The following is a 22,342-nucleotide window of genomic DNA, read 5'->3' on the forward strand; positions in this document are numbered from 1 at the left end:
CTGGAGAACTCGCTGCCTGGGTGCTGCTTGTTAAATTCTTTATCCATGTTTGGGAAGTTTTCTGCCATTATTTCTGTGAAGAGGTTCTTAATGGTTTTTGTGCTGTCTCCAGCTTTCTCATTTATCCCAATCAGTCTTATATTGTTCTTTTTTGCTTCATCCTGTAGGTGTTGGATTGATTTTGTATGGTCTCTTGTGATTTTTAAAATATCTTTCTTTTCCTGGTTGCTAGTTGTGTTGCTGTCTTGTAGATCTGATATTCTATCTTCACTTTCATTCAATCTGCTGCATATACTTTTAATGCAGTTGCTAATCCCCTGCATGTCTGCTTGGATCTGTTTCATTGATTTGATTTCTTGTCTATGTCATTCATGGTTTCCATCATTTTCCTGAGCTCATCTATTTGTTTATCTGTGTCTGCTATAGTGTCTTTTATTTTGATAGTGATTTCTTTTTGCACCTTAGAGATCATTTTTTCTATGGCCTCTTCCATTTGTTTTCTCACTTCTGCTGCTATCATTTCAGAGAGCTCATTTGTTGATTTCTGATATCCTCTATCTCTTTGTGTTCTGGACTTGTCCTGGGTAAGCTGGCCATTTGAGACTGCATTTTTCTTCTTCATCTTGTCATTTTCTATTTTATTTTGTTTTCTTTGTTGATGATTTTAGCCTTCTAATATTAGATAGCCTTGACCACTGATGTTGAGGCTTTCTCAGGAGGAGATTGTTCCTCTGGTGTCTCCCCTTCAGGCACCACCATCCTGGGGCAATAAAGCTATGGAGGAGTGTGAATTTACACTCCTCTCACTGATCCTGCCATCCTGGGTCAATGGAGGAAGTGCTGGGTATGGATTTATAGTCCTCTCACTGGTACTGCCCTCTCACCTACAATGGAGAAGGCACAGGACATGGTTTTATATTCTTCCTGCTGGCTCCTCTGGAGCTATCTGGGGGCAATGGATGAGGTGCAAGGCATGGACTTACACTCTTCCCCCTGGCACCACCATCAGTCTTTCCACCCGAACTGCCATTACAGGGAAAATGGAGTTGGCACAGGTCATGGGCTTACACTCTTCCTGCTGGCATCACTGTCCTGGGGAGAATAGAGTAGGTGTGGGGCACAGGTTTACACTGTTCCCACTGGCACTGTCATCCCAGGGAGAAAATGGAAGAGGCATGGGGCATATACTCAGTGGGCTTATATTCTTCCCATTGGCATTTCTATCCCAGGGAGAATGGAGGAGGTACAGGGCACAAGCTTACATTCTTCCCACTGGCACCACCATCCAGGGAAAATGGAGGAGGTGCAGGGTGCAGACTTACATTCTTCTCATGGAACTGCTGTGTTGGTGACGATGGAGGAAGTGTGGGGCATGAGCTTACTCTCTTCCCATTGGCACTACTGTCACTCTTCCCACCAGAACTGCCTTCCTAGGGACAAAGGCTACAGAGATAATTTTGAATGAGGAGCCAAACAGCCCTTGCTTCTAGTGGACAAAGAGCCATGAGCATCTGGCTCACCTCACTTTTACTCAACTCAGGCAAGGGAGCCAGCAATTAAGTAATAGAAAATTCATCTGCTTCTCATTGTTTGAAAAGTGTACCCAGGTAAGTATTTCTCTAAATGAAATCTCAGGTGTTGTTGACTTCTTCCCTGGAACTTGCAAAGTACCAGCATGCTGGCACACTGCCAAAGGGGGAACAGCTTGTTGGGTTTCAATCCTTATGACTAATTTCCCACATAGGAGAATAGAAAAGAATCAGAACAAAGTAATACTGAAATGCAGAAGGGCAAACATTGAATCCTGTAGCTCCATGTCCAGCATCTGGGGCAGGTGGTGTTGAACTATAGGCTCCAAAGTATTTGAGCAGGCTTATACCTACAGCCTTGCCAGTTGAAGTCCATGTGGCTTCTCTGGCTGGCTTTGCTCACTGCCTATAGCTTTCCTTGGCAGACAGTCTACATTCCTAATATCCTGAGCTTCCTGGGATCTCTATTGCTCCTTCAGCTTCATTTTCACAGCTTCCCATATCACCCTCTCAGGGCTTCTGGTACACATTTAAAATTTACAGTCTTGTGAATCAATATCTATATATATGTGCAATCATCACCACACTCAAATTTGAAACATCTTCATCATCACAAAAGAAAGCATTCATTTTAGCTGTCACTTTCCTATTTTGTCATGTCTCTCAATCCTAAACAACCACTGATCTACACTCCATCTCCATAGATTTGCTTATTGTGGACATTTCATATACAGTAAGTCCCTGATTTATAAATGTTTGAGTTGCAAATTTTCACAGGTATGAACAGACTTTGCATTACAAATATTCATAGATGTGAACAAATTTTGGAAGTAGCTCATGTGCCTGATGGACATTGTCACAGTTGTGCTGTTGTGTGCTCACTGCACAGTATGATAATGTACAGTAGTACTCAATCAGAGTCCAGAATGTCTGGAAGCAAGAGGAAAAGTCATAACAATGTGGAGGGAACTGCTGATTTAGTCTTATATATTAAGAGGTAGGATCCTGGAAAGTGATTTGGGGAGTGCTATATTTATCAGAACGTTAACCCATTCATGAGTTCATAGCTGAATGTGCTGTTAGGAGCGGGGGCAGGTGGAGAAGGTAAGTAACTGAGGCCATGTATTTGCAAACCTCCTCTCTTCTCTTCTTCTCTTCTCTTCTTCTCTTCTCTTCTTCTCTCCTCTTCTCTTCTCTTCTCTTCTCTTCTCTTCTCTTCTCTTCTCTCTCTTCTCTTCTCTTCTCTTCTCTTCTTCTCCCTTCCCTTCCTTTCCCTCCCCTCCTGCCCCTCCCCTCTCCTCTCCTTTTCTCTTCCCTTTCTTATATTCTTTCTTCTCCTTCCCCTCCTCCCTCTCTCTGCTTTTCCTGGTCTGTCTGGGTTGAGCAGCTTTTCTTCCCCTTGGAGCCAGGTGACTATTGACTAAGTATTCTGAAACCATCAGCCCAATAAACCTCTCTATCTTTTATTTTCAGGGATCAGGTTTTTTGTCCCAGTGACAGGGAGGCTGGCTAATACAGAAAATGAGTGACAGAGAGTGAAAGTCATTGCTGAGGCTGAATTTAAAGATTGCACAGAAATTAATCTAGCTATTCCAATGTTCAAGCCATGGTATGAGTACTGCTGGCTTCTTTTAGCCAGATCTGCAGTGTAAATCAAAAGGAAAAACAACCAAAATATCTGAAAATGTGCAGTTTGGCCAATAAATGAAGCATTGGGGCCAAGGATACACTCGTTGCTCAAAAAATAAGCACCAATAAAAAAAGCCAAGTATTTTATATCAGAATAATAGGGACAACAATTGATATTATCTCAAGAATTGACCAGACCATACCACAAGCTCAAGGATGTAAAAGAATAAATTCCTACAAAGGACTTCATTTTGAAGAGAGAGATGCAGAAATCTCTGCTCACTCAGGGCCATCTAGGAACGTGTATCTTTAAGTTCATCTATCTAGGCACTCAGAGGTCACTAAACCCATAGTCCAAAGGAATCTGGCTATTGCTTGATATACATGCAAATCTTGGCATTATCCACATGTTCAAAACAATGAAAAATGTTAGATACAGCAATTTTTAATGATCTTAAAAGCATGAAGAAGTGATTCAGCAAATTATATTTACTGGCAGGAGTTTGCACAGTGGAAGGAGAAAAGCAATTATGTTTGCCCACATTCTTTACTGCATTGTCAGGGATGGCACTGTTCCATTAACCACAGTGACAGTCACATCCAGTGTGCATTCTTTCTGTGGTGGAAGCTTGTTAATATTTGGCACACACCCCAAAGTTAATTATTACCTACTGGACTGACTCTTTAAAAATCAAATGGTGGCTGAAGTAGAAAAATAACTGTAACAATTTGGGAGGCTTGGATATTAAGAGCAGCAGTTAGGACATTAATATTGTATTATTCAGTTAATATTGAATATTTTTGCAAATTTCATTCCAACTCTAGAGTTTGGGGCTTCATTATCCAGAAGCAAGACAAATACTATGAAGTGAATTTCAAAAAAAATGTTTTTAACTTCTACTTTTTTGTAGAAACCATGCCAGTCACTGTGGGTACAAAACTTTTAGATCATAGTCACTGACTGCAAAGAGTCTCATAAATGAATAGTGATGATTAATTATAACAGGTGGCATGCAATAATGTGTGTCTTCTTTTTTTTACAGTATTGTATTATTTGATAAATTTAATGAAAAACATCTTCAAGTATGCATTTATTTGTTTCTCTGACCCTTAGCTCCAAAGTCCTGGGTTTATGTTTGTATTTACTTGACAAACAACATGTGAAGTGAAACAAAAGTAAATACCTAATGTTTTGGTGAAGACAGCAACCATTGGAAGAAGAAAGGACACAGATAATTCAGTTTTAATGCTGAACTGGAATAGAGAAGGAAGGAAGGAAAAAAGGAAGGAAGAATGATCTAAATAATCATTAACTATAACAATAATCATTATGATGGTAAAATTTTGGAACTATTAAAATGTATAAAATTAAAAGAAATGATAATAGCATAAGATCAATAAAGTAACAGATGACACTAAATCTCTACAAAGAGATTATAAATTTATATTTAAACAACTGTATTGATAAAACTTTATGCAATAAAATGCACCCAATTTAAGGTTACAGTTAGATAACTTTTGACAAATATATACCCATATAAGCAATAATCACATCATAATCATATATGAGGTGTGATTAAACAATATGATGAATATTTAAATTCAAAAATTTTATCACAGTAAGGGACATATTATCTTAATTCCCCCTCAAAATCTTCTCCTTCACTTAAAAACACTAATCCCATTGTTCTTGCCACTTTCTGAAGTTCTGGAGTGTATCTTCTACGAGCATCCTTGGTTGTGCTGTTATGGCTGCCTGTATGTCCTGAATAGATTAATAAGGTTAACCTTTCATGGTCATTTTAACTTTCAGGAAGAGCCAGAAATCGCAAGGTGTCAGATATGATGAATAAGGTGCCGGAGGACACACTGTAACATTTTTACAAGCTTGCTTTTCTGTGGGATGGTACTCAGTAGCGGCATTCTCCATATTTTTGAGCACACCTCATAATGACACTCACAGAAAGGGACTTTGAGAACTGCCTCAGAAAATGACAAGCATGATGGGATAGGTGTGCTCGAAGTGAGGAGGACGATTTCAAGGGGATTAATATCACTGTGACTTTTACTGTAATTTTTTAATTTAAACACACCATATATTTTGTCACTCCTTGTATGGAACATATTTCATTATCTTGAAAGATTCGTTTTTGTCTCTTCTCAGTGAATTCCAAACTTTCATCGCATGCCCAAGGCAATCACAAATCTACTCTCTATCCCTGTAGATGAGATTCACATTTCTAATACTTCATGTAAATGTAATGACAATTGTGCATGTATGTACCTATCTCTTTTACTCAGCAAGATTTTGGGATTCTCTATGCTGTTGCATATGTAAATAGTTGCATCCTTTTACTGTTGATAGTATCCCTTGCTTGAATGTGCTACACCTAGTTTATCCATTCATTTGTTGATGAACTTTTGTGTTGTTTTCAACTTGTGACTCATGAGTAAATCTGTCATGAACCATAGTATACCTGTCTTTGTGAAGACCTGTTTTCAAAAGTGGATGGTTCACAGGGAAAAAACTAAAAATAAATTATAAAAGGAAACAAGATTAGAAACACAGTCCTTCTGTTGCCAAATTTCAGGAACTACTTCCTCTCTATGCCCTTTCAGGGTGACAGCTGGTTATACTGTTTCTGAAATTCTGTGGTTTCCTAACATATGTATTGTCATGAGAAGTTCCACAAGACCAGTTAACAGAGGAAGAAAACCCTGGCCTGGTGTATAGAAAGATGGATGTGCACGGTGGCCCATGTCAGATGGGAGTGGATGGTTTCTACACTGTAGCCTACTCAGAGTAGCCCATAGACCATCCTCAGTGGTCAGTGCTCAGGGGGAAAGATGAACAGTCCTGCAAGTGTCAGTTGGCACCTTCTCCAACTGGCTTACTGGGCAATGAGACAAAGAGCAGAAAGAGAGATACATATACCTGGAAATTTAGCATTGAGATGAGTAAGAAAAAGATGGATTTGTGGATAAATGGTTTTGTGAAAACTCGACAGTTTCTCACAAAACCCCGAGATGTTAAATTTGATACATAATACATTACAGTTTTGTTCATTTCAAATAATAGGAAATTGTATTCTTGGCTAGTATTTTCATACACGATATCTGATTATTAGAAATAGATTACTCTGTTTAACAGAAAGTGCCTGAATATATAAGATCTACTTTAGTGATTATGTTGTAATGCTTACTATATAGTACTTTTTTTTGCTGCTGAATGAATCTGTCTTTGAGTGAGAAATACATGTCCTCCTATTTCCCCATCTTTAAATGGAATTTTTCCTTTCTAAATTTTGATACCATTTTTTAGTCATTAATATAAATAACTTGCTATGTCATCATTGTAAATGGAACTCTTCAACATTGTAGGATGTTGTGGATATTTCTATAGCTTTTTCTTTGTGATCATTCTAACTGTATTTCAAATCTTGCCAAAAGAAAGCCCTGGGGCTGGGAGTATAGCTCAGTGGCACAGCACCTGCCTGGCAAGTGCAAGGTCTTGAGTTTGATTCCCAGTACCAAAAAAAAAACAAAAAACAAAAACAAAAAAAAAAACCTTGAGGCTCTAGACTCAAGTATACCTCTGGGCTGGGTCCACTGCTCCAAGTCATAGTGAGCCTTCAACCCTCTCTCAGGTTATTCATTCACCAACACCAAGCCCCAAGATAGAAGATGCAACAAAACAGTACTCCTTCCTCCACAGCGTGTGTTGATTTCAGTGGCAGCGAGGATAATGTGGAAAACATTGGAACTTTTCCTTGAAACTGGGCAGTGGGGAGAGGTGCTTATCATGACCAGAACCCGTTGCTTCCCTGACTGCTTCCTTCCAATCTCTGAAAGCAGAAGATCATCTTCTCTGAAGACACTTGGTAACAGTTTCAAAAATAAAACATGCTTCAAGGCACTGTGCTTTGATATTCTGGAACTAGTTCAGCTGGTGGAAGAGCTGGGTGATGTCTTCACTCCGATAGCCAGGTGAACGCATCTCTTTGAGGAAGCCCACCCTGTTCTTGGTAGCATGCCAGGCCACAGAGAGGTAGACAGGGCATAAGAAGCACATGATCTCTTGGAAATGTGCCCCTGGAAAGGTGATATCATGAATGACGTCTTCTTCCAGGCAAATGACACCAAACTTGTGCAGGTGCTCCTTGATCACAGAGTTTGTAGGGGATGGCAACTCTCAGCATATCATTTTAAATAGAATAATTCTAATCTTACTGCAAGCCTCAAAATGTGTCTTGAGAAACATCCCAGAGGGGTTATAAAAAGTTAATTTTGCAGTCCTAACATAGCCCTGGAATTCTCCAAAGGCAAAGAACACCTGGGCCCAGATAACTACCTATGACCCTGCCTGTGTTGTTTCATCCCTTTCCTGGCCCTAGATAAACACTGTAACCATAAAGGAAATGTATGGCTATCTAAAGGGGGACATAGAGAACAGAGTTCAGGAAGTATATATCATTGTGGTTGGGCTCATGACTGGAGCCTGACCAGGTCAAATGGCACAAGGACAACAACGTGTGGCCAGGGCTACAACATTCCACTGTTATCATGGAAACCAAAAATGTATGTAAGGTGGGAACAAAGACAGGCCCACACCTACTTCCCTGATTTGCAAGTCAGGGATGAAGGATGGCTAGCCTCAAATTAAACTCTGTTTGTTTCTAAATAGAGTCCTTTGGTTTCTTGTGGAATACAACCCTATTTCTGCCATTACATTTGGAGGCTTACTCGGGATATTTTACAGGTAGACCCTTGTTTTGAGGGAGGCCCCCGGCCTCCGGACCCCCTAGCTGTTCCTGAATGGCTTGGCGCCCCAGCTGATTTCAGCTTCCATCCTAGAGCAGTTGAGGACTGCAGGTCTCAGCCAGGAAGAGCAAAGAGAGTTCTAGAAAAACTCTGACTGTGTAAGATTTTAACTGGCTTCCAATCTTTCCCGAGATTGGTCTTGGCTCAGAAGAGGGCTCTATTACTAGCTCTCTAGCTTGTTACGTCCCCAGACGTGGGTGGTAGTTTTGGTTTTTCCCTCTCCAGAAGCGGGAGAGGGTCGTGAAGCAGCGGGCTGCAGGTGCAGTGCAGCCTTCACCCTCCCAGGGGGAGCTGAGAGAGGGGCGTGCTAGTCTTTCTGGCAAGGGCTGAGCAAGGATTTGGCTTTTTGTTTGTTGTGTTTCAAGCCAGTCTCCAATTTGAATTGGTAAAACGAGTTAGTACATTTTCTTTCTCGGGATTTTGTGCTGTCTGTTTGTCTGTTTGAATCGTTCGTTCTATGTTTCAGCTTTGATGCACTTGCATTCTTTGGTGTGCCTGCGTCCTCAGGTTACAACTGAATCTGCTGCTTGGCTGGGAGGGGCCATGATTGCCGTCCTCCTGCCTTTTCTACCCCTGGGAGTTGTTTACTTGGAAGCTTGAAAAGATCCTGACGCGAGCGGAATCACTGCTATTGTGTCAAACTATTTCTGTTACGGGAACTGCCACTGCAGGCAGCCTTTCCCCAGCCTATAGCAGATTCAGATAAAGAAGTCTCCTCCTCAGGTCTCATTCCAGTCTTGCCTCTCCGGCAGGCTCCTGTGATGAAGCTGGGAGGAAACTCACATTCTGCAATTGGAGAACTTCAAACCCTCCTTTTTAGGGCAAACTCGGGACATCCATCAGTTTGCTAAAAGCAGTGTTTGAAATTCACCACCCCACCAGGGGTGATTGTCAACAGATGTTAACTTTGTTTTCTTCAGAAGGAAAAAAAAAAAGGATTTTTAAAGGTAACTGAGAAACAAATAAGATTAAATACAGGAAAAATCATCAGACTTTAAAGAAAGAGCTTCTTTCTGCAGCTTGTCATTCCACTGACCTACATAAGGGGACAAAAGTGTCATAAACTGCAGAAATTAAAAGGTATTACAGAGATGAACTTGTCCCAGCTGAGAGGAAAAAAAAAAAAAAAAAGTTTAAGCAGGAACAGGAGCTTTTCAAAAGAACATCCTATGTGGCTCTATCTGGAAATTTACAGGTTTTAAAGGGACAAAGAACCACAAAAGGGGAAATAACAAACACCCCTGCTTGCTTCCAGCTGGAGCTCAGTGAAATGCTAATAATGAGTTTTTTGTTTATATGCCTGTTGAATTGCAAAGTGCAGAATTACATCTACCCGCAGCTTGCAGAGTTTCTTTTTACCATATGTGGCACCTATTCAGGTCAATTTGTGGGGAAGAGATTTGCTACAAAAGTGGAAACTAATATCGACTAGTAATTCTGATTCTGATTTTAAATTTAAACAAAAAATTCTAATACTAAAATTAAACAAATAGATTCAAATCCTAAAATTAGGCCACTGATGATTAACATGGGATTTGAAAAAGACAAAGGGCTAGGAAAAGATCACAAGGAATCAAAGAGCCTATATAAACTATACCTAAGAATGACGGGCATGATATTGGATATCAATAGGTTGTTTAACAAGGGCAATTGATACTTCTCCCCCAAAACAGCTCTGCCTTTACAATGGAAAACCAAAGAACCTGTTTGGGTGTTATCAGTGACCCCTTATCAGGGAGAAACTACTCCAATTACACAAACTAGTTTTAAAAAAAAAACAACTCCAGCTAGGACATTTAGAAAACTCACTCAATCCTTGGAATACTCCTGTTTTTGTTATTCCAAAGAAATCAGGTAAATGGAGGTTATTATAATTTCTTTAGATATATCCTTGCTATGTAAAGTCTTACAGAAGAATTCCACAAGTGCTATTAAATTTTTAAAAAGGAAAGGGAGAAGTCTACATAAGTGATAATATCAACCTAAACTATAGTAAGTCTTACAGAGAGAGATCACAGAAACACTTGAAAGAGAAGATCTGAGTACATGACAGAGTGTGTTTGAAGATGTCTAAGCTGGAAATTACTGAAAGGGATATGAAAGTTGCTGGTGTTCTTAAGACAGAATAAAATACTGAAAGTCTATTAATTACAGGTAAAAGGTTTTTATTTTTTCCAAATTCTTTTTATAAGAGATCTCTTCTAGTTGACCTATCAAAAACAGAAAAGAAAAGAAAGTTCTGACTAGACTTATAATTACAAACTTATAATTCAATATGGCCAAAACTATATTTGAGTGCACTGAATTTATAAGCAAATTGTCTTGTGTATGTGTTTTGTTTGTTTGTCTCTTTGTCAGATCTGTAAACAGTTGTTTTATTTGAGCTCAACAAATTTCTCTTTTTGTATTTTTTGATTTTTTAGGTTTTGTAATCTAATTTGGCTTATAGAAAATATTATCTAAATTAAAGATTTGCTTTTACCAAGTTGCTGGCTGGTCAAAATTATGTTAAAATTGGTTTTATAAATGTCATGAATATTGTTGTTTATGTATTATAACTTGAGAATCTCTCATTGTTCAAAACTGATGTGTCAAGTATTATGATTGGATGTTCACAGGACATTAAAAGAAAGGGTTAAGATAATTAAATAAAAATTCCTTAGGGTGGAGAGAGATTGTTGGACAGGACCCCAATTGATGAATAAAAAAGCAGCTGCCTGGAATAACTTTAACCAGTTTTTGTTCATTAATAAGGAGCCCTAATAATCTCCATGGCCTTATGGGAGTTACCTCAATAAATATTGTTCAAAATATATTATCGTAATATGTTTACATTGCTCATTGTCAGAAGGTTAAATTTTCAAAAAAATAAGACAACAAGGTTTTCTGATTAAAAGATGTTATTGGTATCAAACTAAATGAAGAAAACAAAATAATGACAACTTGTTATTGCTAATTTCATGGTGTATTAAATGTATTCATGCCTTCAAAATGTACAGTACTCTAAAATGTAAAACTGGAATTGTTCATATAATGTTGGACATCTGCCTTTTCCCTTATGCTCTAGATATTTGTAATAAGAGGTTCATGTGTCATCATTTGAGTAATTTTTTTAACAAAACTTATGTGATGTATATACTATGTATATGACACTACATTTAGAGATGCTTAGATATTAAAAAGCCCAGACAATGTTACAAATTTCTTAAGTGACATTTTGTTTAAAGACAAGTTGGGTAAAAGCTCCTTATGTATTAGGTAGGGATGATGACTAAAAGGGCTATTTTATTGCTACAAAAATGTCATCATGCTTGTTATATAACCATGCTCTATGATTTTTGACTTCCCGTTTTCTATGTAAAACTATGTAACTGTTGTCTGTTATCATTCTACAGAGATCCAACTACTAGAACATCCATGATTGGTAAGAAGTAATAGTTCTCTGGCTGTACTTTATATTTCAAGGTGCTTACAATTTAATGTCATTAATCTTCTCTTTTGGATGTTCAACAACTGAGGTTTGGAGACCAAATTAGAGAGATAAATTGGGCTAAAGGACAGCAATATTTTGGGCCAAAGCCCTCCAAGGTCAAATAGGACTCAGGACATAAGAGAACCTCTGCTGCCACATCATATAACTCAGTTGGGTCCTTGATCTTTTGATCAAGGAGATTATGGGACCACAGAGGGAGGTAATTGTCTGGTGGATAGTGTGCCTAAGGAGGGTCACCAGGAGAAAAAAGTCTCCCAAGCTTTCAAAGAAAGCAACTTGCTCAAGTAGTGGTTGTAACTCATCCAGATGGCTAGCAATGACAGAAGTACTAAGAGGCACTGCACGCAGTTCCAAGGTAAATCCTGAGGAGAGTTAACTGACCTCAATAGGAAGAAATTAATTTTAATCAATACAAACCTCACTTTAACTTGGTCTTGAACAATCAACAGAAAAGTATAACTACAAGATATTAGATAAATAATAATAATAATAATAGCAGCAAAGTGTTCCAGTACAATTAATAACAAGGGGACAAGGGTATGTTTGTGTATTAACAGATAATAAAACATCGTTATGGATGCCATTGTAGAACATGGTGCCATAAAAAGAGAAATCTTCAAACCCATGGGAAAGTCTGCTGCCAAGAAACCTGTCATGGATTCTGCAATGGACTGATTCTATTAACCTGCTTGTGTCTTCTACTTCTGTTCTGACAATGGTAGTCATACTTCAGCTGCTGCAGTAGGAAAGACCTCTGGCCCAATGGAACAAAGAGAACACCTCCGCAACGACACCTTCGATTGCCCTCGGATGGATGCTATTGGAATTAGCCAGGCTGTACTTGCTTCCCTACACCTTCCTTGTGCCCAACAAGCTGTGGTGTTTATTGTTCTGATATGTAAGATGAAAAAGCCCTATTTTTGGAGCCCAGGTTGCCGTCATATGACACACTTTGTATTTTTTAGAAAGAAAAATATGTCATAGAGGGGAGAATATAGGGGGAATATAGTCATAGACAATGACTCTTAGCATATCATTTTAAATAGAATAATTCTAGTCTTAGTGCAAACCTCAAAATGTGTCTTGAGAAACATCCCAGAGGGATTGTAAAAAGTTAACTTGGCAGCCCCAAGTTAGCCCTGAAATTCTTTTCCAAAGACAAACAACACCCGGGCCCAGACAACTACCTATGACCCTGCCTGTGTTGTTTCACCCCTTCCCTGGTGGCCCGAGATAAACATTGTCACCAGAAAGGAAATGTATGGTTATCTAAAGGGGGACATATATAACAGAGTACAGAAAGTATATATCATTGTGGTTGGGCTCATGACTGGAGCCTGACCTGGTCACATGGCACAAGGAAAACAACGTGTGGCCAGGGCTACAACATTCCAATCTGTTACCATGGAAACCAAAAATGTATATAAGGTGGGAACAAAGGCAGGCCCACGCCCACTTCCCTGATTTGCAAGTCAGGGATGAAGGGTGGCTAGCCTCAAATTAAAGCTCTGCTTGCTCTAAATAGATTCTTCTTGGTTTCTTGCGGAATACAACCCGAATTCTGCCGTTACAAGTTCTCTGTCAGAGGGAAGGTCTTATTCCTGACCTTGCCCTGTCTGCTTTCCAAAATGAGTTCCTGGACAGACTTCAGATTTCGAAATCCCCAGGTCACAGAAGGCTATACTATCCACAGCATTTTGAGGGATTGGGAGGTGGCTTTAACAAAAACACCACTGAACAACTTCTTCAGGCAATGTCTTGCAATGGTCTTCTTACTAGTAGACTCACCTTAATATTTTGGAGGCAGACAACAAAGGCCAAGGACTGTTCCTCAGGTGCTTCCAAAGCTCAAGGTTTTGCTTCTAGTTGTTTCACCCTCACCCTGTCACACCACTGTCACCAGGAATCATGAAGGAAAGATTTCAGTCACTTAAATCTGATTTCTTTTACCTTCCTCTCCTTCTTTGCCAAAAGTGCCAAAAGTGCCTGCTTTGCCTGGGTGGCTGAGGGCTTGATAAGCCTTCTTCTTTTTCAGGAGATTTTCTGGAAGCAAGGGGATCTTTCTTTCTTTGCTCTTCCTCCACTATCTTTCCACCTCAATGGCTCTCTACAGCTTTTTAAAGACTTCTATATTCCTTGTAGCTTCGTATTTATTCCTGAAATCATTTGTCTAATCTGTTTTGAGTTCTGTTAGTTCAATTCTTTATCATACTGTTGCTCGGAACATTCATTTTCTACTTGGTTTAGAAATTCTTCCATAGGCCCCAGAGCTCTTTTAATTTCCTTTAGATTATACTGTAATATTAGAATATTTGGTATGTTGGTTACTTTTCTTATTGCTGAGACAAAATAACCAACACCCAAGTGAAAGAAGAAAAGGTTTATTCCATCTCACATCTTGTAGAGGTTTCAGTCAGCTTGCTCCAAGGCAAGCAGCATGGCAGAGGATGGCAGAGGGGCCTCACAGAAGAGAAACTGCTCATGGTAGGACGAAGGCAGCAAAGGTGGCAAGAAGCAAGTGAGAATCATAAATGACAGTAGGCCTCTTTCTGTCCTTTGTATTCTAATTCAGGGTACCCATCCTTAGGGTGGGTAGCATTCACCCAGGGTGGGGCACCCTTAATCCTAGCATTGCACCATGAATCAACCCCAGAATCATAGCCTTACTCCCAGCATCACACACTCTAGATTCAGCCACCTCTGCAATGCTCCATCTGACCTGATGAGGCTTTGGGGGGACATCTAGATACAAGCCAAAACATTTGGTCATCTCATTTGTTCCAGTGTTACTTTAAATATGTAAGTATGTTATTCACTTGGTTTAACTTTGAATTTCCTTTCACAGGCATGATTGAAACTCTTTTCTGTTACTCATTTCCCAATTATAATTTTGAGGGTTATCTTTCTACCAGCAAGACCCACAAGTTAATGTGTAATTAAAGTGATGGACTTTCATCAGACAATGAAGGACACTGGAGAACTCAATAATCTTTGCATGAACTTATTCAACAAATCCTCAGTATCATCTCTTGCATAATCTTTTGATTTCCAAATTTCAAATATTTTTTTCATAACAATGTCTGATAAAATTCATTCTGATTTGCTAGAGTTCAATTGCATAAACATCACTCTTTCAGCCACATAAAATTACTTTCTACATTTAGTATACTTAATAATAAACGTAAAAGTAATTACATTAATAAGTAATGTCACATATAAAGCACGAGTGTATTTCAAATCACTCAAGCTGTTTTTATGTTGTCTACTTTACAAGTTTCTGGGCAGGGGATATAACTCAGTGGCATAGTGCCTGCTTGGCAAGCACAGAATTATGAGTTCAATTCCTGGTACAGAAATAAAAAAGTGCCCAATTTCTTTCTCATTTTCTTTTGTATTAGGTCTATGAGGTATAATTGACAAAAATTGTATACCTTTAGGATGTACAACAAGATGTTTTCATGTGTACTAGAGAAATTATTATCACAATGAAGGTAACTAACATATTCAGCACTTTACACAGTTGCCATATTAATGTGTAGTGAGAAGATTTAAGATAACTCTGCAAATTTCAACGATACAATTCCTATTATTAACTGTAGATACCATGCTACATGTTGTGGTTTGTGCTAGATGTCCCTCCAAAGCCTCATGCAGGCATAGGGCTTTTTTAGGGGTGGCTGAATCTACAGTGTTTGATGCTGGGATTAACAGTGTGTAATTACTAAATCAGCCCATTGATTGGTTTGGCACTTCCCTCATCTGAGTAGTCTGAATAAGATGAAAGGGGGGGAGAAAGACACTATTAAACTCACCAGTTGTTTTTGCTGGCTTCCACTGCCAGGAACTCTTGCTTCTCTGCCATGTGCCCCCCTGCCTTGGAGCCAGCTGATTATAGAGTGTAATCTCTACAAATTGCAAGTCAAATAAACCTTTTCCCCTTTAATTTTGAATGTCAAGTATTTTGTCTCGGCAGTGAGAAAAAAGTAACTAAGACACTGTACATGAGGTCTCCAGAGCTTATTCATCCTGCTTAACTGAAAGTTTGTGCCCTGTGACCAACATCTTCCCATCCTCGCAGCCCTTAGAAAATCACCATTCTAGTATCTATTTCTATGAGTTCAACTTTTTTAGATTCTGCATATACATGAGGTCATCCAGCACTTGTGTTTTTGTGACTGGTTTGTTTCACTTAACATAATATCCTCCAGTTTCATCCATGTCATTATAATTGGTAGGATTTCCTTTTTAAAAGGCTGCATGATATTCCATCTTGTGTGTGTGTGTGTGTGTGTGTGTGTGTGTGTGTGTTATTCTCTTTATCCATTCATCCAATGATTGATACTTAGGTTAATTCTACATCTTGGCTGTTATAATTGAATAATGCCAAGATTAACATGGAAGTGAAGATATCTCTTTGAGATATGTACTGATTTTTTTTCTTATACTCAGAACTGGGATTCCTGGATTATGTAGCTGTTTCATTTACACCATTATGAGCAACTTTCCTCCTGTTTTGTATAATGGCTATATCATTTTATATTCCCACCAACAACGTATGTGTTTCCTTTTCTTTACACCTTTGACAGTACTTACTATCTTTTCTTTTCCTGCTTCTCTCCCCCTTCTTCTTTTTCTCCTTTTTTTCTTCTACTTCTTTTATCTCCCTGTTTTAGGGATCAAACCTAGGGCCTTCTGTATGCTAGGTAAGTGTTCTACCAGTGAGGTATGCCTCATCTTTTATGTTTTTCATAATAGCATTCTAACTGGTAGTATCAAATTTTTTTTTGGTCTGTATATACATAATGATTAGTGATACTGAGCATTTTTACATATATCTTTTGGTCATTTTTATGTCTTCTTTTGAGAAATATCAATTTAGATTCTTTGCCCTTTTTAACTGGATTATTTGTTTTCCTGCTATTGAGCTTTTCCAACACCATAAATTATCTGTCCATTCTGTGCCTTTGCTGCACAGAAGTTTTTATTTTAATTTAATACAACTCTACAATATTATTGCTATTTTTGTTTGTGTTTTGGTGATCCTATCTGAAAGACATTGTACAGAGCAATATCCTGAAGCTTTTCCTGTTTTCTTCTAGTGGTTTTACAGTTTCAAGTCTTATGTCTTTAATGCATTTTGAGTTGACATTTGCGTATGGAATGAGTCCAGCTTCATTCTTGTACATGTTGATATCCAGTTTTCCCAGCACCATTACTGAAGAGACTCTGCTTTCACCCTTGTGTCTTCTCGGTACCTTTGTTGAAGGCCAGGCAGTGATAAATGTATAAATCTATTTCTGGCCTCTTTCTTTTCTGTAGGTTTATATGTCAGTTTTTATGCCACTGTCATGTTGATTTGTTCCCTGTGGCTTTGTAGTGTATTTTGAAGCATGATACTTTCTGCTTTATTCTCCTTCAAGATTGCTTTAGCTAGTCAGGGTTATTTGAGGTTCCAGTCAAATTTTAGAGATTTTTTTTTTCTATTTCTCTGAAAAATGCAATGGGAATTTTGAGGGAATTAGGACATTCAGAATTTAGCTCTTTACTTTCCTAGTTGAATTTATTTTTAAGTGTTCTTATATTGTAAATGGAATTGTTTCCCGAGTTTCTTTTTTGGATAGTTTATTGTCAGTGTACAGAAACACAATTAATGTTCATATGTTGCTTAGTATCTGGAAATGTTGATAAATTTATTAGTTTTAACAATTTTGCTGGAGATTTTAGAGTTTTCTGTATAAAAGATCAGGTCATCTGCTAAAAGAGACAATTTTACCTCTAACTTTCCCATTTGGACAGATTTAATATTTCTTTTTTTGTCTAATTTCTCTGGATAAGACTTCCAGTATACACTGAATGGAAGCAGTGAGAATGGGCACTTCTAACTTGCTTTTCATCAAATATATTTCCTGTATTTCTATATTGATATCCCTCTCCCTCTCCTTACATGTTCTCTTAAAAATTTTCTTGTGAGTTTGGGCCTTGGGGGTGCTGCATGCACTGCCAGGACATTTTATTTATCACCAGTTTTCTTTGCTAGCTAGTGGCACTTTCTCAACTCATCTTCCTCTTCTTGGCAGGAGTGACAGTAATCAGCAATGCATGGGTCCTTGTGAACAAATCAACTTAATCATTTTAAATTTGAGGGGGACTCTGATTGATTCAACCTAGATTATATGTCTATCTGGCCCAGAGGTGTGGAGATATCATGATTAGCAGCATCTATGATAACTACATGATTAGACTACATTAAGGAACAAGTTTTAAAAGGATGGAGTAATTATTGACAGTGGAGTTATAGATAAAATAACTTATAAAATAATATAAAAACAGCTATAGAAACACTATGTATAATCTCAACAGCCACTATAATATTGATGAACATTTTTACTACTGCTTCTGAAGCTTGAACATAGAGGCATACAGGAATAGATAGGTTTGCAGTAAAATGATCAGCAGACAAATGTAGAGTAGTCTTAGGCAGTCTTGGGACTGATCCAATTATTCTCAGTGATCCAGATACAAAATTCATCTACCTGGGAGCCTCTTGGCTCCTGAGATGTAATTTCTTTCACTGGATCATGATAGACTCATGGCCAGTCATCCTTATGGACACATATTTCTGAAAACTTCACAATTATTGGAATTCACATCTGGTAGAAAATAGATCTAAACTTTCAACATCACTGAAGAATAACAGAAAACTTCTAAACTGATGCTGAGCTGGTAAAAGAACACATTGCTTTTGTCCAAGAAATCGTAAAAACTTGCGGAAAAAAAAAATCACAAAAAAGAGCTGATAAGGCAGAAATGACTGTATGGGATATTCCTGCAGACAAGAAGAGTTCCAAAAATTATGTACAGTACATGTCTTTCTGGAAATGTTTTACATTTTCCCAAATAGTTGAAAAATACTCATCTATATGTGAAACATAATTACTTCATTCTGAGGGTTTTATTTTGTTTTGTTTTGAGACAAGGTTTCACTATGTAGTTTAGACTGGCTCTGCACTCACTATGAAGCCCAGACTGACCTTGAACTGGCAGTGATCCTCCTGCCTGAGCCTCCTAAATGCTGGGATTATAGGTATGTGCCACTATGCCTGGGTCATCATTACTTCATTCTGTCAATAATATTACTCCAATGTATAGTAACTTATTTATCCTCCACAAAATGCATAATTCATTTTAGTGAGACCATATTGACTCCTACTGACTATTGAACATTTTTCTAAATTTTTCCAAATCAAGTCTTTAGTAACTCTGGAATCTTTCCTGTATTAATTTCCTATATTATTAGTTGTTAGATTTTCTTTTTAATCTAGAAAGTGTCCTATTTTGGCAGAGTTACAATTGTTAAAGGATGCTAGGATGGAGTCATGCCCCTTATGGCCTGGATGGAGCTGCACTATTTGGCCCAAATCAACTGTAAGCCTGTGGATTCTACACCATGGCTATTGCCAGCTCCCAGCTCCAGGCTGGCTCTGCATTTTGTTTCCTCTTGTATGCAGCAGCAGAGGTGCTGACCAAGCCAATCTTGGACAAGGCCAACACCCAAGAACAGAAGAGGAGACAATGCAGCAATCCACCACCAATTTGGGACTCCAAAGCCACATGGCAAGATGACATAGTAAGCCGCTGCCTAGCCATGACCATTCACCAACTGGTTTCCCCTTGACATGTTGCAGCAGAAGCATGAACTAACTAACTGACCTTAGCTACTTTTCTGTCATTGCTGAGACAAAATACAGACACATAAAGTTAAAGGGGAAAGGATTTATTTAACTTACAGTTTGTGGAGGTTTCAGTCCATAATCATCTTATTTCAAGGCCAGTGGCACATGGTAGAGGGGCCTGACACCTGTCCATGGTGCCAGAAGACACCAAAACCCACAAAAGAGGAAGATACTTAACAGCCTCTTTCTGCCACTTTTATATTATGTCTAGACTCCTGAGATTAGGGCAGTGCAAATCCAATCAATGGACTGATACAGCAATAACCCACCCTTAATCCCAGCACTTTTAATCCTAGCATTGTACTATGAATCAATCACACACTCTAGGTTCAGTCCCCTCCAAAGGAAAAAAGAAACCTATGACCTCATAAGGCTTTGGGGGCAGGGGGACATCTAGACACAGACCATAACAACCTGAATGATGTCAATACTGGGAAAGAGAAGGTAAGCCTACAAGACCAGCAGACCCAGGAAGAAAGTATAGCCATGGCCAGCAGCTTCAGGAATTCCAAGGTTACATTTCCAAAGTGACTGTGTTATCAAAAACCACAGGAGACCACCACTGAGAGGGTGCAGGTTAGACATAGAACCACTGAGAAATTTAAGCTCAGTCTGGAAAGAATATGACCTCTGCCTTCTGTAGTGGTACATTATTGGTTCCAGTTTGTCTCTGACACTATTATTCTTGCTGATTTTATTACTATAGCCAAGGTGATATATTGTTGCTATCAATTGGTTCTCTCTATATGCAAATACCTGGACTGCCTTGTGGTCCATTGGTGAAGCACTGGGTACTACACCAAAGACACAGCAGCTTTCTCTCCCAAGTGAACAAAAGAGGTTGGACCCTGGAACAGAGGCAAAGGCCAATAGTGAGAGGTTAAGGCCAACCGTGACTAAAGGACATTGCTAAAATGCAGACGTTAAGTAAAGAGGTGTCCATACTAAGAAAGCTTTCTACTATTATCAATCTACAAGCATCAACACAAAACAAACACACAAAAGATAAAAACCTTTCAAGAGGAAGCTTATAGACAAAAAGGTAAAGAATATAAAATGATACTACATTAAAATGGAGTCTAGGGGCTGGGGATTTAGCTCAGCAGCACAGCACCTGCCTGGCAAGAGCAAGGTGGTGAGTTCAATTCCTGGTATTGGAAAAAAACCAATAAATAAATAAAATAAAATAAAATAAAATGGAGTCTGAAAGAATGGAGTAGCTCTCTTACCTTAAGACACCTCAGAATCCAAGCCAAAACTGGTCAGAAGAGAGAAAGATTGTTAATATATACTAGTAAAAGGGATAATTCAACAGGAAGAGATAGCAATTATAAATATCTATGCATCAAAAAAATTTTTTTGAGACTGGGTCTTGCTAGGTAGTTCAGGCTGACCTTGAACTCCCTATGTAGCCCAGGCTGGCCTCAAACTCATGGCAATCTTCCTGCTTCAGCCTCCCAAGTGCTGGGATTACAGGTGTGCCCCGTCAAACCTGGCTATGCACCAAATATTGACAAACCCAGGATCATAAAATAAAAATTAGTAGACCTAAGAGGACAGATAGATACCAATTCAGTCACAACAAGGGACTACACATTATTCTGAGCAGTACAGGGAACTTTTCCAAAACAAACCATATCTTATGCCATAAGATATACATAAATTATTACTGATTATGTCTAGATGTCCCCTTAAAGCTTCATGCAGTCATAGGTACAGAGTTTTGAAGGTGTCTGGATTATGGCACATGAAAGTGGATTAAGAATGTGATACTGGGATTAAGGATGTGAATAATGGAAGGCCCACCCTCGGTTTGTATGACACCCATCAATAGGCTTCTAGCTTGCCTGGAAAACAAAGGGAGTGAGGGAAGGCAGGTTTGCTGCTGCTCTTGCTGGTGCTCACTGCCTTTTGCTTGCCAAGCCATGAACTGTTTTTCCCCTGCAATCCCCCTCTATCATGCCATCTTGCTTTGGAAATAACCAATTATAGACTAAAAACTCTACATTCTGTAAAGTAAAAACTCTACATTCTGTGAACTAAACCTTTCCTCCTTTAACTTTAGGTGTCAGGTAATTTGTCTCAGTAATGAAAAAAATAACTAAGACATAAATGAACACTCTGTGTACTGTTGGGTCATAGTAAAATTAAGCTAGAAATCAACAGCAAAAGAAACTTCAGAAATTACACAAACATATGGAGCTTAAACAATCTAAGAGTGAGTAATCAGATCACAGAAGAAATCAGGAAGAAACTAAAAAGTTCATAGAATCCCATGACAATGGAAGCACAATATATCAAGACATATGGTTCACAATGAAATCAGTTCTAAAAGAGAATATTACAGCTGTGAATGCACACATTTAATAAATTGAACAAAGCAAGACAAATAACCTAATAATATATCTCAAGGTCATAGCAAAGCAAGTGCAAGAAATTAATAAAGTTAAAGATATAAAGATCATAGAGGGAATTAATGAAATGGAGAAAAAAATGCAATGGATCCGTGAATTAAAGAGTTGATTCTTTGAGAGCATAAACAAGATCAGTAAACACTTAGACAAAGCTACCAAAAAAAAAAAGAAAGAAAGAAAGGCCTATATTGATGTAATTAGAAGTGAAAAAGATAAAATCAAAATTGAAAAACTCGGAGAACATAGAACACATGGAGAAATTCCTAGACACATACAAATTACCAAAACTGAAACAAGAAGGCATTAAAAACTCTGAACACACCAATAACAGGCAACCAAATAGAAGCAGTAACAAAATTTTACCAACAAGGAAAAACTTAGGTCTCAATGGATTCATGACACAATTCTGTCAGAATTTCTGAAGTTCTAACACCAATAATCCCCAAGCTCTTCAATGAAATTGAAAGAGAAGGATTGTTAACAAGCACTTGCCTGGACACTAGCACTACACTGATACCAAAAGTAGACAAGGCCCCAAGTGAAAGATAAAATTACAGCTGAATCTATTTAATGAACATAGATGGAAAGTTGTTAGCAAGATATTTGCAAACAAAATACAATGAATCATGAAAAGCATTGTACATAGTTACCAACTTGGTTTCATCACAGGGATACAAGTATGGTTCAATATATGTAAATCAATAAATGTAATACATCACAACA

At 38.3% G+C, this 22,342-nt stretch overlaps 1 pseudogene; it reads right to left on the bottom strand.

Annotated features, from left to right (window-relative positions):
* Positions 1 to 7,095: 7,095 nt before the first annotated feature.
* On the bottom strand, positions 7,096 to 16,685 carry LOC102010598 (annotated as a pseudogene).
* Positions 16,686 to 22,342: the final 5,657 nt, after the last annotated feature.

This window comes from Chinchilla lanigera, unplaced genomic scaffold, assembly GCF_000276665.1.
Source record: "Chinchilla lanigera isolate Chin_1 unplaced genomic scaffold, ChiLan1.0 scaffold00093, whole genome shotgun sequence".
Lineage (NCBI taxonomy): Eukaryota > Metazoa > Chordata > Mammalia > Rodentia > Chinchillidae > Chinchilla > Chinchilla lanigera.